At 32.2% G+C, this 17,848-nt stretch overlaps 1 non-coding gene across 1 annotated transcript; it reads right to left on the bottom strand.

Annotated features, from left to right (window-relative positions):
- Positions 1-833: 833 nt before the first annotated feature.
- Trnai-uau (transfer RNA isoleucine (anticodon UAU)) lies at positions 834-947 on the bottom strand. Its single transcript has 2 exons — positions 910-947; positions 834-869 (listed from the first exon to the last, which is right to left on the bottom strand). It is a non-coding gene; the product is annotated as a tRNA-Ile (tRNA).
- Between the last annotated feature and the right edge of the window lie 16,901 nt (positions 948-17,848).

The raw sequence follows: 17,848 nt of genomic DNA, 5'->3' as shown, positions 1-17,848 counted from the left end.
AAAAAAAAAGCGTACGGAGTCCATTATTATTTTTATTTAGTTATTTATTTTATTTTATTTATTTGTGTGTGTGTGTGTGTGTGTGTGTGTGTGTGTGTGTGTGTGTGTGTGTGTGTGTGTGTGTGTGTGTGTGTGTGTGTGTGTGTGTGAAAATCGCTTCAGACAAGGTATGAAGCCATTTGATGCAAGGTACTGAAAGGAACGGAAGATTAATGGGCATACAGGAGATGCTTATTTGCCTTTATAATGCTATAGGTAACAGAAAAGCAGTCAGCATGCATACAAGCCTACAGTTTTCTATTTTGTTTTTGTTTGTTTTTTTAATAAGCTAATGGAATAGAACGAAGTATCGAAACAGCTAATCGATGAATACCACCAGACCAACGAGTCGAATGAGCTGGGACAAAGGAAGCAGGAAATAAGACAACTCTGAAGAACATGAGTAAAACTGAATAGAGTTTGTCATAGACTTTGTTTAAATTTAAAAAGCATAACATTGCTTTAATATCTCTCTACCGTCCCATTTTTTTTCACCTCCTCCTCCTCACCCGGATCTTTACAATGTCCTCAGAGGTCGGACTGAATACTTTGGAATGTCCTTAATATACTTTAATAGTGGAGAAAAAGATATGAACTTTTGTATACACACGCGTGTGCGCGCGAAAGAATCGTGGGTAAAAACGCGACTTGTATTTAATAAATCGTTTCAGTGTATGAAAATGATCTAATATAAGCTGTGATATGCCGTAAAACAGGAAAACTGAATTAAACAAAAATTAAGGTTAGTTTAAACCGTAACCAGTGATGATTAGAAAAAAAAAAAAAAAAAACATTGCTCCGGGTGAGGCTCGAACTCACAACCTCCGCATTCCTCACGCTGTGTAATGATAACACAGGGAAGGTACTGTCTATAAGTACGGCGCGCTAACCGATTGTGCCACCGGAGCAGACAAGATCGTGTCCAACATTATAAATATTTGACTTTTGTACTTCAATTAAACTTCAACCAACATCATGAAAATGAGTGTTTGTTAAATACGTCCTAGTATTTCTATCAGAGGCTTATCTGTTGGTATCTCTACGTACCTGTCTTTATGTCTGTCTGTCACGCTGCTGTTTATTGATATTGCTTTTACATCATGAAAAGCGCACACGGAATGAAACAGATGTATCTTTATAATCGACTCGATGATGCGTCCGACACGTCTAATCTGTCACGCTCAAATTTGAAATAGCATTTTCGTTGGTCTGTCACGCTTAAGTGTGAAATAATATTTTCGTTGTTTTTCCATCCTTCACGTTCAAATTCGCTTCAATTTGAAAAAAAAAAAGTGTTCATTCACTAAACGCGCAAATTGAATGGACGCACCTAAACAATATCCGTTCTGTGTGTGTGTGTGTGTGTGTGTGTGTGTGTGTGTGTGTGTGTGTGTGTGTGGTACTTGTTAAGATAGAGTCGACAGATCGTTTTTTTCTTTTTTTTTTAGTATGTGGTTTTAAACAAAAACAGCACTCAGCAGTACTTACTTGTCATGTTGAAAATAATATATCCAAACATTACGAAAATTATTTATTGTAGAAAATTATTTATAGTAGAAAATTCTTTACTTTAGGGAAAATTGGGGAAATTGCATTTTCCCTAGATGTGAACACCTTGAAGATTGCGAATACAGTGGACATACTTATCTCCCTTTTCGTTACTTTAATGGCTTCCGACATTTGTGGCCTATAACAATAGGGTTTTTTTTTGGGGGGGGGGGGTCGGACTGTTATCCTCATCTTCATAGTTGTTGTTTCACGACGTTTCGGCAAACTGTTCCTCTGGCCTTCGTCACGTGAAACAACAACTCTGATGGGGATAAGAGTCCGAAAATGAATAAATAAATAAATAAATAAATAAATATACAATTTATTCATCTTAAAGGATTTCAATAATAATACTTTTTTTTATTATTATTTAAAACAGAATAGCAGTTGTTCTATTCGATTAATTTTTGTTTGTTTACACACGCTCATGCGCGCGTGTTTGTTTACACCCGCTTGCGCACGCGCGTGTGTGTGTGTGTGTGTGTGTGTGTGTGTGTGTGTGTGTGTGTGTGTTTGAAACACTTTGAAATTGGGTCGTCTCATTCTGTTCCGAGTGTAGTTATTTAAAATTAAAAACAAAAAAAAATGCCCTCAAAAACTAAAATGGCGATTTTTTTTCTCTCTTTTGCTTAACTTTAGAAAAAAATAAATAAAATCATGTTTAACCATAACATTGGTTTTACAATGTTACAACGTCTGACTCCAACTTTAATTCCGTCAAATTCCTACTTTTTTTAATCGTTTTACAAGCCTTGGTGTCCGCAAATGGTCACTTATTTGGTACTGACCAGGTTCAACATTGCTTGCCTGACAAGATTATGCCGTATAATTGATCGATGACTCCATTCAGTCTCATGAGATAAGTGATACCCCTTTGCGCATGTAACCGTAAGGTAAGAGTTGCATAATTCCAACCCCAATTCTCCTGAATCGGCACTGCTTCAGTCCAGTGGCAAGGAGATATGCGGAGAGCACATACACTACTTGGAAGTTCCAAATTGTCACCCATTTAGTACTGATCCGGCTGAACGTTGCTTAACTTTGGTGACCTAACGGGAACCGGTGTATCAACGTGATTATGCCGCATAATGATGGTATCATAATTGTATGGGGTACTTGTATAGTTTAGTCAAGACATTAAAAAATGAAAATATCGAAAAAAAAAAAAGGTTATATTTCCCGTATCCGTTATGAAACGAAGTTCTCCGAAAAAAAAATGTCACTTAATTTCATCAAGTAGTTTTTTTTGTTTGTTTGTTTTTTTTTTGTTTTTTTTTTTTTACAGCGAAAAAACAATTTGTTATGATACCGAGCAAAAGGTTCGATTTTTAGGAAGAAAAGCTAGAATTGGGAAGGGAGTGTCGGCACTTTACATTGAGTTATCTCCCCGTGGCATGTTGTTCAGCTTCAGCAAATTTCACAATGGCTGACTTCAACGCGCTCTCATAAGAACGTGTTTTTCCGCTGTAAAAAAAAAACTACTTGATCAAATTAAATGAATTTTTTTTTTTCGGAGATCTTCAGTCCAAAACGGATACGTACAGTATAACCTTTTTTTTTTTTTTTTTTTTTTTTCTCGATATTTTCATTTTTTTAATGTCTTGACTAAACTGTACAAGTGCCTTGCCTTGTATGGTATTATAATTTAAAAATCGCTCCTCATTAATGGAATGAGGGTGAAGTAAAGACAGAAAGAGAGTGAGGGGGAGAAAGAAAGAGATTGACAGAGAAAGATACAGAAAATGGGAGAGAGAGGGAGAAAGTGATAGGGCGAGAGAGAGAAGGAAACACAGCAAACATTGATTATGTTGGAATGAATAAATCATGTAAATTCTCATTATTTCCTTATTTTTTTTTTTTTATTATTATTCTTATCAACAAAATCGGAAATCCTGCACCGAATCTAATTTAGCCGAAAGGGAAATTAGGCAATGATAATTAGTATAACAATGTGACGACAAACTAATTAATATACAGGGTGGTGCAAAAGTCTGGACCCATAGGCAATTTATCACATAACAATTTACAGTTTACATATAGAAAATTTACGACGAAAGATTTCTTATTTTTTAACATAATTTTAATCATTTAAGTTTTATATTTAATTTTATTTATTATCGTTCAGATTTGTTCCCATAGCAGGAAAGCTAACAATGAGAGTCCAGACTTTTGCACTATCATCATCATATCGTATTAATCCGAAGAGCTTATTGTTGGCATTGGTTGTCCCGATATTATATTAGTCAGAATTCTTTTTAGAAAGATATCGGGAAATACAGGAGGGACCACGTGAAGGTTGCCAGCATCCTAAGTGAAAGTAATTTTTGTGTAACGAACTGGATTCGAATTTGGGATACCAAGATCGTCAGTCCGTGTCGCTAAATATTAGGTCACCATTATATATATATATATATATATATATATATATATATATATATATATATATATATATATATATATATATATATATATACTAGCTGTACCCTGCCACGCGTTGCAGTGGCTCAATTTGGTGTAATGTAAAAATTTAATAAAAAGAGAAAAATGCATGTTTCTTATATTCTTAGTACAGCAATCCACTCCAAAAAGGGAAAAAGAAGGCGAAAATGAAAAAAAAATGGTACTCTCGCAAAATTTGATCTGTATCCTCGGGAGTTTCTGTCAATCATTCATGGTTTGAACTCGACCAACAATCAGTAGATGAAGCCGAACGTAGCAAAAATGTTGAAACGCTAAATGTTTTTTGTTGTTGTTTTCTGTATACAAAAATGTGAGTTAGTAATTAATATTTGGTTGATGGGGGGTTTACTATACACAGATTCGAAAAAGTTGTCCAAAAAGCAAAGGTAAGGTAAGTTACGTTTCTACCTAACTGGATAATTGTTTAGTGTTTTTATGTAATGTAAAATGTTTAATCGGCTTGAAAAACAGAAATGGTCGCAGACTCTGTTGAATACGTTAAGTTTGGGAAAGTAAGTTGAAAACTAAAAACTATACAAAACAGTGTCTGAAACCCCACAAATATATGTTACCGTGACATAGGCTGCCATAATCGGTGGGTTTCTGACAGTATTTTGTATAGTTTTTAGTTTTAACTCACTTTCTCTAACTTAAAGTAATCAACAGTGTCCGCCACCATTTGTAGCTTTCAAATACACCTATAAACACTGTTTTCAAGCCAACTAAACGTTACATTAAATGAAAAGGGTTCATATTACTAAACACAGATACAAAAAAGTTGTCAAAAAATAAATATATAACAAATAAATGCTATCAAAGTCAAGAAAAGTAAATGTTCTACCTAACTGGATAAGATTTTAGTGTTTTATGTAATGTATAATCGGTTCAAAAACATTCAATGTTTATCGGTATATCTGAAAAATATAAATGGTGGCAGACTGCATCGAACACGTTAAGTTTGGGGAAATTTTGGGAAAATGAGTTTAAACTAAAAAACTATACAAAATACTGTTAGGAACTCACTCAATATGTTATCATGGCGTAAGCTGGCATATAATCGGTGGTTTTAAACTTTTTCTCGATACAGGTGACGACTTTTAAAAGTCCCTTTTAGTGATTACCTGGTTTGAGGATATTTGTACAACTAAACGGCAAATCTGCTCCAAAAAATCCGGTATTATTTTACTTTAAAGCCCGTTTCACGTTCGTATATAACGAAATATTTTATTGTAGATTTTAGTGTGCTAAAAACGAATCTGCAAACCGTTTCCGTAGCAAAAAGAAAGTTTTCATGATATTCATGAAATTACTTTTTCGAAAAGTGGGTGATCACTTTTCAATGTAAATTTAACTTAGAATGAGCACCCACTTTCCAAAGAATACAATGCATAATATAACTTTTTATATCTTGATAACTACTGATTTCCGCAAAATTTCAATGTGATTTCCGTATTCAGCATACTCGAAAACCTCGTCATTTAAAGGAAAATTGTGGAGGTGGATCTAATCTAAAAAATACCAAATTATTAAACATTTCGGTACTCATGCAGAGAGTGATCCGTGCTGAAATAATAATGGTATTATTTTTAAAAAATTAATACAAATAATACTTATCTCAATAAGTGAAAGGCTCATTTCTACCGGAAATGAAATGGGGACAATCTCGCAGTTACGAAAACTATTTTCATTTATAATTTAATATTTTTATAATTCACAATGTTAAATTATTTTAATAACATGCAAACATTCTTTGACTTTAAAAATAGATTTTCTGAAAATTTCAATTAAATTGGTAACGTCGAAATATGGTTTTATTCACTTTTAACGAACCAAAATTACATTTATATATATATATATATATATATATATATATATATATATATATATAACTGCTTAATTTGCTCACATAAAGTAATATACGAAAGTATAGATTAATGCGTAAACTTTAAGTATTTACTTCAAAAGTGCTCAATATGTAGGTAGAGCTAGTTAGTAAGTTATAAAATGTATATATGGCGATTAAGCTACACTGAATATTCCGAGTTTCATCCACTCCAGGATTCTTCCTGGAGAAATCGCCATATACATTTTATAACTTACTATATATATATATATATATATATATATATAAATATATATATATATATATATATATATATATATATATATATATATATATATATATATATATATATATAGGTGTTAGTCTAGCGGCACTGATGAGTTGTGAAACAACGAAACAGGTCTGTATGTCGATGACTAAAAATATATTTTATATATATATATATATATATATATATATATATATATATATATATATATATATATATATATATATATACTAGCAAAAATACCTGTCGTTGACTGGATTAAAAAATAGCCTACAGAAAATGGACTCTGATTTATGAAAGCATGATAGGTTATGAAAAGGGAGGGTTGTAAAGAGATTGCTTCGAATTTGGGGGTATCAAAACCAAAGCAAAACATGATGAAAGTAAAAATAAAATAGATAAACCCCATAATTTATTATACCATACCTGTTCACACTGAAACGCTTATCACAATATTCTGTTGATCTATATTAAAAAAACCTTGTTAAACTTTGTGACATATTTACATTCTATGGAAGTCAGGTGCGAACGAACACCCCATAATTTTATTATACCATATTTCTTCAAACCGAAACATAATTATCAAAGTATACTTACGCAGATAGATATGAAAAGTCTTTATTCAAGTTTGTGCCTATTTCCACTCTATTGAGGCCAGGTGCGAACGCAGACCCCACAATTTTATTATACCATCCTTATTTAAGTTAAAATATACTTATCAAAGTATTCTTATGTACATCTATATCAAAAACACTTATAAACGGTTTTTTTTTTTAATTTTTAAATTTTTTATTTCCATACTTTGTGGACCAGGCGCGAATGCAGAATGCAGACCCCACAATTTTAATGAACCACCGTATGCCAGATCAAACATACCCGTTCCTTTGTCTCAATACATCTTCTATCAATATATGTAATCAGTTTTTAAAATAGTAAACCATATAGGAGCCTATTCGTGACCCCCCCCCACACACACACATTCAGCTTTATATTATATATATATATATATATATATATATATATATATATATATATATATATATATATATATATATAGCCATGGTAAAAATTATGGAGCACCTATGTAAAAATTTAGACCTGCGCATTTAAAAGGTTAAGAATTGTACAGTGAACATTTGAGAGCAAATGTAAAATATTTAACAGTAGATTGTAGTATTTATTTGCTTTAAAAGCCTCTTTCAAGAGTGTTAGCTGAGTTTCATACTAAATTCAAGTGTTCAAAGATAATGGATAAGTTGAAATCCTAGGAATGCAGTCGATTGTTAATTCTTTTAAACATAACTAAATATTATTTATGTCAGAAGGAGTGATTGTCAATTATCTTAGAAATAACTGGATATTAAATATGTCAGTTAAAAGAATGGACAATGCGAGTTTATAAATTAAAAATAGGTTAACGATACAATTTAATTTACGGATTTCTTTTGTCTATTAGTGGTGTGTAAATACATGTTCAAGGGCACGGGTGAATTGAAACGTGATGAACTCACGTTGGTTGAAAGCAGGCCTCTGCCGTCATAAGCAAAGGAGTTTCTCAATATATTGACGGGGGGGGGTCGAAGTTAGAGAGGATAATCGGAGAAGAATCAGACAATCCCAGTCACAGTGATAGAGTCAGTTGGAGACTGGGAGCAGATGTCCTTAGAAGCGAAGAGTAGAAGAGAGACCATGTAGCTATACAAGTTTGAATTACTGACATCATCAATCGGTCGGCAGAGGGATAAAGAAATCATCCAATATTTTGTAACTGTTGTCTTCGTGTTGTCATTTCAACCAAAAGATAAATGTGTTTTGATTGTCATATATATATAAATGTCTCTCTTTGATATAAATGTCATTAACATCCCCTGTTCTGAGTCCCCGTTATACAGGTCTCCGATATGAACCCCCTCATCCCCAACATATACCCACTACACAACACATGCCAATACTATAATAGAATATTTAATCGAAAATGTCTCCAAAAAAAGCAGCTTTCAGAGATTGAAAGGGTACAAATTGTTGCTTTTTCTAGTGAAGGATATTCTCGGGTAGAAATTGTCAGGAAGATGGAATGTTCAAGGAAGGGAGTTCAAACAACGATTAAAAGGCACAAGAAAATTAAGTTTTTCAAAAACAGAAAAAGGTAAGGCCGTTAAAAGTCTATAACTGCCAGCATCCCTTGCAGATAGGAAGAAAAGTTGTTCAGAGCTTGCTGCTGAAGTTAGGAAGGATGCAAACAAGCATATCGGCTCGAATAGTGAGAAGAAGATTATTGGAAGTGGGATTAAAAGGATGCAAAGCAAGGAAGAAGCCATACTCTTTGGCTAACAAGAAAAAACGACTGGAATTTGCAAAAAGAAAAAAAGAAAACATGAGAATTGGACACCTGATGATTGAGGCAAAAATTTTTGATCTGCCGAAAGTAATTTTGAGGTAAGTTAACAGCTTCTATTCCCTAACCTTTGAAAGGAACATCTGAAATTTTTATGTGAAGACACATCTGTAACGTCTATTCAAAAGTTGTAGCAATTTCTTTTTGTTCTTTTTTTTTTCATCAGATTTTTGCATTCCTGGAAAGGTTTATGTTCGCAGTAGAAAAGGAGAGACATTCCATTCTAATTGCGTGGTTCAAACTGTCAAGTTTGGGGGAGAAAGCGTAATCATTTGGAGCTGCATGGCTTCTTCAGGTACTGAACTATTGTACACGTGTGAGGGCAAAATTAACTCCACAATTTATATAACTGGACGAGGTTTACCAAACGTCTTTGGCTAAAATATTTAATAATAACATTCCAAGAGATGTCATTTTCCAACAAGACAATGCTCCATGCCATACGTGAAAAGTTTCAATAGGCTGGTTTGAGAAAAAAAGCGATTACAATGGTGAAGTGACCCTCTCAATCCTCAGACCTAAATCCCATTGAAGCTTTGTGCTTCTATCTAGGGGAAAGAGTGAGAATGCACAAATGTTCATTAAAAAAATAAATAAAAATTAGAGGTCAAACTTCATGAAGAGTGACAAAAAATAGATCCTACCAGCTGCAGCAAGTTAACCAATAATATGAAAAAACAAATAAAAGTTGTTATAAAGACAAAAGAAGGACATGCCAAATATTGATGATAGTTAAAATAAATTTATTAATGTTTACTCTACTATTCTTAACCTTGAAGTTTATAAGTTTGAATCATAATTTCGATTTTTCATTGGTGCTATATACACACACGCACGCGCGCGCGACGGAGTTATTCTTTTTTTCCGATCTTGATGGATAGTTTTTCAATTTGCCGGGAGGTCCTTTTAATTTCGGTAGGCAGCTTATGCAGTATGACACGCAAAGGCTGTGTTTCGGTGTTCTCATTGTTCTTGAGCGCTTTCTATCGGTGCATCTGATTATCTTCAGGAGCGATTGTTGTTGTTTTCGTTTTCTATGAGGCTTGGTGGAATTATAGTTTTGTTTTTTGTTTTTTGTTTTTGTTTTTTTGATTAATTGGTTATAGAGGTGAATGCATGAGAGTTAGGTCGAATTTTTTTTTATTTAATTTTAATTTCGATTTTCTCATCGCATAGTTTATTTATTTAGTTTTTAGTTAATTATTAAATACTGTTAGTATATTTGTGCCAGTATTAAATGAGATCTATTTCAAAAAGGGCTGTCGTCTTTTTATAAGTATGGCTTCTAGTAATTTTTGTCGTATTGTACAGTTGTTAAGGTATCTGATTTTAGTATTGCTAGTTAAGATATTTCTAATGTCAGGCGACTGTAGTTTTTTATCGTGGGATGTTAGATATTGTTTTATGGCACTATTATCAGCTAAATGATAGGTTAGTCGTCGGGGGCGTGTTGTTGTTGTATGGCCTATGTATGCGTTGTATGAATTTTTAGAGTGGATTCGGAGACATTCTTCGAAGGGGCAAATAAATTCATACACTACATTAGTTTGGTTTAGTGTGGTGTTAGTGTTGTTATTGTTTTTGATTATTAAGTTGGAAGTTTTAAATTTGGTATATGTTATTAGTCATCTACACGCAGTACTGTTTCACGGTATAATATATTATATAGTCATCTATATACAGTACTGTTTCACGGTATAATATATTATATAGTCATCTATATACAGTACTGTTTCACGGTATAATATATTATATAGTCATCTATATACAGTACTGTTTCACGGTATAATATATTATATAGTCATCTATATACAGTACTGTTTCACGGTATAATATATTATGTAGTCATCTACACGCAGTACTGTTTTACTGTTTTACAGTTCATCAGTGTGACTAGACAAGCAGCTTCCTCAAGCCAGGATCGAAACCCGATCTCCTAAACAAGAGTCGGAGCTTCTAACCGTTGCGCTATATGGTTGCTGCTGTGTGGGCAGTGAATTAACAATGTTTTGACATTGCCCAAAGTACCTAAGCTCAATTTGTTTACACATAGAGCATCGCTTCATTTCATACGCTAATGGTAATTTGTATATCACTTCCCAAAAAAGACTCATTGTAAAGAATCCTTACATATTTTTTATCCCTTATATATATATATATATATATATATATATATATATATATATATATATATATATAGAGAGAGAGAGAGAGAGAGAGAGAGAGAGAGAGAGAGAGAGGGGGAGAGGGGGGGAGAGAGACAGACAGACAGACAGTCTTGGAAACGTTTTTAACCTTGATATATTAAAAAAAATTAACTTAATTTTTAGTCCTTCGTTGGAAAATTATTTTGCCACTAAGTCATTTAATGTCCTGCAATTGCTGAATTAACTTGCTTTCTTGAACTCACAATAGTCCGAAGTTTTCAGGGATCATCAGTTGTTCACCATGAAAAACTGTTGCGGGATTAAAATATATAATAAAAGATAGTATCTCCGTGAAACAATACATTTTTGGTGTTAATATACAAAAGGGATCCGAAATTTCTAACCTCTTTCTGACCTCGATAAATTTAGGTCACGTAATATAAGATGACCGGTATAAAATCAAACGACATAACATTGAATAATTACGAATTAACATGGATATAATCGGCATGAGCTAGATTTGGGAAACGTATAACCATGTGAAAATCTTAAGGGAAAAATATACTTAACAGCGAAATTCCTCTGTAGTGGTACTCAGGTCTCATAAGATCCCTTTTCCACCACAAATAAAATAAAATAAAACATGTGAAATAAAACGTGAAATAAGCGGTGTTTATTTGCACAAAAATAACAAGTAACAAACGAATCAGTTTTTAGTGTCCAGAAGGTGTGTCGGGATGGACAGTTCTTGCAAATGTGAAAGTTATCAAGACTGTTCGTTGTTTTGACACAAAAAAGCAGAGAGTGTCCTTTGTTTTCTCAGCGAGAAAACAGGCTTAATTTTTGTGTGTGCAAGGAGAAATAAAGAGGAAAGGTAAATGTCCTTGTGTGCGGCTGAATATCCGCATTATTCGCTCTGTGTGTGCGTGCGTGAGGACGAGCGCTTTTCTGTGTGTGTGTGTGTGCATGTGGATAATTGTGTTTTGTCATGCTGGCGGGAAAATACGTAGCAACTGAGTCGTTGACGTGAATAGAGAAGTGAGCGGAGAGTGAGGGACGCAGTGCGGAGTGCCGAGTGAGAACGCGTGAGTGAATTCGTTTAAGTATTTGTCGATTGACTCCCAAGCGATATGAGGAAAAAAGGTTTTGAAAACTAAATCTTTCTGTGAGCGTTGATTGGCAGAGAAGTGCATTCTTTTGTCACGGGGTATGCTTTCAACTACGTCCGTCGAACAAAACGCATTTTAAGTTTTGTTCCCCGCACAATTTGTGTAGACGTATTTTTTAAATCTTTGCGCCCTTGAATTTTCTTTTTTTTTGCGCGCGCGTAATTGAGTTTTAATTCATTTATTTGTTATTTTTAGAAAAAGAAGTGAATGCATTTTTTAGGTGTATTTATCAGCACACCTCTGCGTTCTATCTGCCAAATAGAAATGACAGAACTGAAACGTCAAAAAAAAACTATACATCTTATTGGAAATGTCTTTTGACATAAAGGAAAACACATTCCAAAAAAAAACATAGTTTTTTGAAAGGAGTAAAGCTATCACTACAGATTTTCGTATAAATGTTGAATTTGTTTTTGTTGTTTGTTTGTCTTTTTTTTGTTTTGTTTTGTTTTGTTTTTTGCCATATAAAACTTCAGTAACGAAATGTGCGTGGAACTAAATAAACAAACCAAAGTATTTTTATTAAAAACATTTTTTCATTGTCCGTTGAAAAAGAAAATTATTTAAACTTTCTTTTTACCTATTTTTTTATTTTAATTTATTTCTGTTCGACTTTTAAGATCAATATAATCAAAAAGTTACAAAATATAAAAGTAACCAATTAAGAAACAGAAAAAGAAGTATTTTGTTTTTAAAATCTTTACAAAACCAGTCTGACCGATAGCTATACACGAGATAGAGTCGGATTCCTCAAGTAGTTTATAGCGTAAATCAAAAGGGAAAATATTTAACCTTTGGGCTATAAAAAGAATATAAAAAGAATTTAAAAAATACAAATTATCCCTTACCGAAGTAAAGATAACAAATGATAAAACCCTGTGGGAATTGATTGTTTAGAGGCCTTGCTTATCCTTCCCCCATACAAACCCCTACTCTATGACAAGATTCTATATTTTGTAAACGGTATAAGAAAATGTTTTTATATCTTGAAATTTCAGTTTTCGAAGGTAATTCTTGGCCTGAAGACGTAATCTCCCTAATAAGGGGTGGTTACAGAAACATGTATGCACATATGTAGCCATCAATGTTTGTATAAATAAACTATATATATATATATATATATATATATATATATATATATATATATATATATATATATTAGTGTTGGGACGATTATCGTAATCGGAATCGGGAATCGGAAAAATCTGAACTTTTTGGTGTATCTGAATCGTATCTGAATCGGAAAAATTATAGTCTAATTTCCGATTCCAAACCGATTCTTTAAAATTTTTAAATAAAAAATGAAACAAACACAAATTGTTTTTTTTTTTATTATTATTATTATTGCTTTTATTATTATTCATTAGAAGTTGTTCCTTTACAACATAAGACTGAGAAGGACCACAGAATAAGTTATAAATTTCATTTACAGATTTAACATTGATTAGCAGAGTTTAATTATTTTATTTATTGATCATTTATAACTTCCCTGTTGCCTTTGTAATCGTTTAGCATCTATTCGCTAAAATGTCTATGTGCCCTCATCTGGGTGAGTTCATATGATTATTAACAAATTTTAAATGCTCTGGGCGGGAGTGGAGTTAAATTTCAATGGCGTCAGTTGTACATTGGATGTTTGTCATCGGCTTCTTCTGGAATAATTAAGGTTTTATGGCACCTTTTTAGACACAATGAAACCCTTACACTCTCCAAACCTAATTTAATTTGTTTTTATTAGTTGTTATTGTAAGCGAAGTAAATATGCTAGAGGACACTTGCCTGTTCAATATCAGATTTCAAAAAGCTTTTCGCACCTATTAGATAAATGGCCATATGGCGTCTATTAGAGACTTGGAACTTTAATATCAAAGATTTAAGATGCTTGGATTTTTTTTCTTTTTTTTCTGGTGCTGGTTTGGTGCCCGAAAAACTCGTACCCGGACAACTCGCCCCTTTTTGCTAGGTAGGAAAATTGGTCCCTTATTGAATAAATATCGATTGAAAACTCATTTTGTGACCGTTCTTGAAGGAGATATTGTTTTTAGAGGCGACTACGCACCACCATAATATTTTTAAAATTCATTTTTAACTCTTGTTTTACACAAATAAGCTTGATCACGGAGTCAAGACACGAAAAACGAAACCATATATATTTTTTTAAATACTTTAGTTTTAACACTTTTTGTGTTATTATTACGAAACAAAAATAAAAGAAAGAAAACATTTGCATATTATCAAAGAAAGCAATTATTTTATTTCGAAGAATTAATTTAGTTTAAACAATTCTTGTGTTATTACGAAACAACAAAAAAGAAAACACGGTACTTATGTATTTTTGGTACCGCGCTGAAATAATCTTATTATTTCGAAAGCCATTCTTAACATGGGAAGCAATCAAGTAACAAACAACATTTTTTTCCAAACAGAAAAATATTTGAAAACCAAAGCATTTATTGTATAAAAATGTATATTAATATTATTTATTAGGGGGAGTGTCCAGACGAAAGCAATTGTTTGATATGACGCTAAAAAAAAACGACATTGACCAAACATTTACATCGCTTTCCGGAGACCACCGGGAACTGCCGATTCGAATCCAGTTTTGCTTTTTTATACTGAAAAGTGAAAGATACACGGGACGATCTAAAAATCTAGAAAAAATAGCGCGTGAAAGTCGGGCAAATTAAATACACACGCGACCCCCGTTCGTAACTCTTGATATTATCATTTAGATGTGATATAAAAAAGTTTTAAGAAGGAATGAGCCGACCGAGAAGTCCAGTGAAAAAAGCTTTTTACAGACATGCACAAAAAGCGAACATACATACATACATACATACATACATACATACATAAGTGCATACAGACATGCATAAATACATACATACATACACGCATTTTCGCTTATATATATATATAGATGGTTTCGCTACATAATCAACCGTATCCACTTCCGGTAGCTTGATTTTTTTTCCGATTAGTGATCTTGGACGTAACCTAAAGTATACAAATTGATTTTCTTTTGGAGGAGGGAGTTAAAACTATATCTACCTCAGTATTTTCTTTAATATTCTATTTTTTAGCGATTATCAAGACCCCTAACATGTGATCTCCTCATGTTGGACATTATTTCTCGTTCTTACGTAATATTCGACGCTACTTTTTTTTTAGTCAATAAACACTTCAAAATAAATTAAACCACTAACAACCTAGCCAGCAAGGTAGAAAAATTGATTTTGCCCTTTTAAAAACAACAGTAAATAAGTATAAATATTTTTTTAAATATTATGCGGTCTGTAGTCTTGTTTTTGTAAGAGAATAAACGCTTTAACATAAGTGAAACCACTAACAATTTAGCCAGTTAGGTATAAAACAGACACTTAGAAAATCGATTTTATTTTTTAAAAAACAACAGTAAACAAGTAAAAAAATCTTTTTTATAAATATTATGGGGATATAGTCTCTTTAAACAACAATATCTCCTTCAAGAACGGCCATAAAATGTGTTTTCAATCAATATTTATTCAGTAAGGAGCCAGTTTTCCTACGTAGCAAAAAGGGGGCGAATTTTCCGGGTACCAGTTTTCCGGGGGGGGGGTCCTAAATTCGCTGGTTTTGTCTAACCACCACATCCTTTGAAATATTTCATGTTTCCTTATATTTTGTTTGGTGTTGGCACAAGTGTAAATATAGATGAAAATCTCACAAATTTATCAAAACTTTGGAAAGGCAAACATTGAGAAGTTTGTTAACTTAAAAAAAAAAAATTCATTTACATTTAAAATACCCTAAACATGAGATTCTACTTTTTAGGTAATTATGTGTGAGCACACTGAAACGTTATTTTCGAATTTAGAAGGGGGTTGAATTGTGCATATATATAATATAAACTGCTCCCATTTCGTTACATTATAATTTTTTAAGCAGTTAAGTAATTATTAAAACTAATTCTAAGGCCGATCAGCAAAATCATAAAATCACATGTAATTGCTATATTTTTCGTATTGCCACCCGTACTTAGGGTTGGTAATAGGAAAGGAGCGTGGTTTTTATTACTTTTAACAATACTATAGGATAGCGTGTGTTATTTATTTTGTGTGTAACGATTACACCCGAGTGACTATTGTTTAATTATGGATTCCCATTCTTATAATAAATAATTTTACCAAGAATCATTCATAAGTTTTGGTTTTGATTTTGGTTTCGATTATAGCTGAATGCACTCAAGTCATTTATTTTCTTATAAAAAATTTTACCAAAATTTCTTCATAAGTTTTGGTTTCAATTTCGATTATAGCTGATGGAACTCAAGTGATCTACTTTTTTTAAATAAATAATTTTATCAAGAATTTTCAGAAATTTTGGTTTCGGTTTCGATAATAGCTGAAGAAACTCAAGCTGATGCACTAAAGTCATATATATATATATATATATATATATATATATATATATATATATATATATATATATATATATATATATATATTGAAATCGCAACTTTATAATATATAAAAATCGAAAGAACATTAACTCTATAATAATATATACGAAATCTGTAAGAATTAAAATATCATATTTAAGCGTACTTTACGACCTGGCTACGCCGGGCGTCCTTGCTAGCTTAGATAAATACTTTTGCAGTTTTAACAAGAGTTACAATAATATCAGAGCATCTCTATTTACACCATGAATACCAACGTCAAATATATTACATATGAATTAGTCCTCTGTGGAATTTTCACAGGTCCCGCTAGTTTTGTTTTGTTTTTTACAGCAAAGCAAATCAATTTAATAACCCACCAAATTTATATAATTAAAATAAAATTTAAACATTCAAAGAAAGAAGGCACATAATATTTAAAGAAGCCCAACTCCCTCTCCATATTAGAAATGGTTTTCCAAATTGTAACATTATTATTTAGAAATTCGTTCGTAACAATGGGATGGGAGGGGACATTGTTAATATTTTGTTAACATCGTTTTCTCATTTTACCTACCAATCGTCTACGATTTTCAACTGTTTATGAAAACTTCTAAGTAGCATGCTGTATACTAACGACGAACTGATACAATTTGGCTCTGTTTAAAATCCAAATAAACCTTTTGTTGTCTTTCAATTTGCAATACATTACAAGGAAAACATTTGAGAAAAATATATGCCCGGAAATAACCCGGTAATTTATGTAATAATTTGAAAATTTACGAAAAAAAAAAGTCTCTAATCAAATATTTATAACTATTAAAAGATTCGGAATCGAGAATCGAATCAAAATCGGAAATTTAGAATGGAATCGGTAATTGGATCGGAATCGGGAAAGATTTTGGTATCGTCCCACTACTAATATATATATATATATATATATATATATATATATATATATATATATAGCTTCCATTCTCCATCGAATTCACTCATCTTCTCTGTTTAGTCCATAATTCGATCTACCTCCTGTCGTTCTCTAAAATAATTTCTCATTTCCACTCTATACACAATATTACCTTTCTCTCCCATCCTCGCTATACATCTTCTTTCTTCTTCATCCAAAATCCAGAATAGATTAAAAAAATAATAATAAATAAACAAATAAACAAACAAAGAAAGAAAAGTAATAAATAAACGCTGTCCTCATTGATATTTCCAATGGCACATGATTCCTAATATCCTGGTCTAATTAGCCCCCGACAATAACACTTCCTTTTCTTTGTTGTCAATCAGTCATGCCACAAGTCACAATTCTACAAGACCGGAACATCCGAACGCATAAAAACTTGGGCGTCGTTTTTTACATGGATTTTAAGAGGAAGCCATCAACAAACGAAGACGTCTGTTTTGCCTTTTTAAAATGCGTTTCGGTTTTGCATTTTTTTTTTTTTAATTTAGACCAATGAAAACGTCGTTTAATCGCTGTTTGTCTGTTTATACATTTACTTACATATTTGTCGAGCTCTGAGCAAATTCACAAAATAACTGTAAAATAT

Source organism: Euprymna scolopes, chromosome 16 (assembly GCF_053919585.1).
Source record: "Euprymna scolopes isolate OS-2025 chromosome 16, ASM5391958v1, whole genome shotgun sequence".
Classification (NCBI taxonomy): Eukaryota; Metazoa; Mollusca; class Cephalopoda; order Sepiida; family Sepiolidae; genus Euprymna; species Euprymna scolopes.
This window is presented reverse-complemented; position numbering and strand designations above follow the sequence as displayed.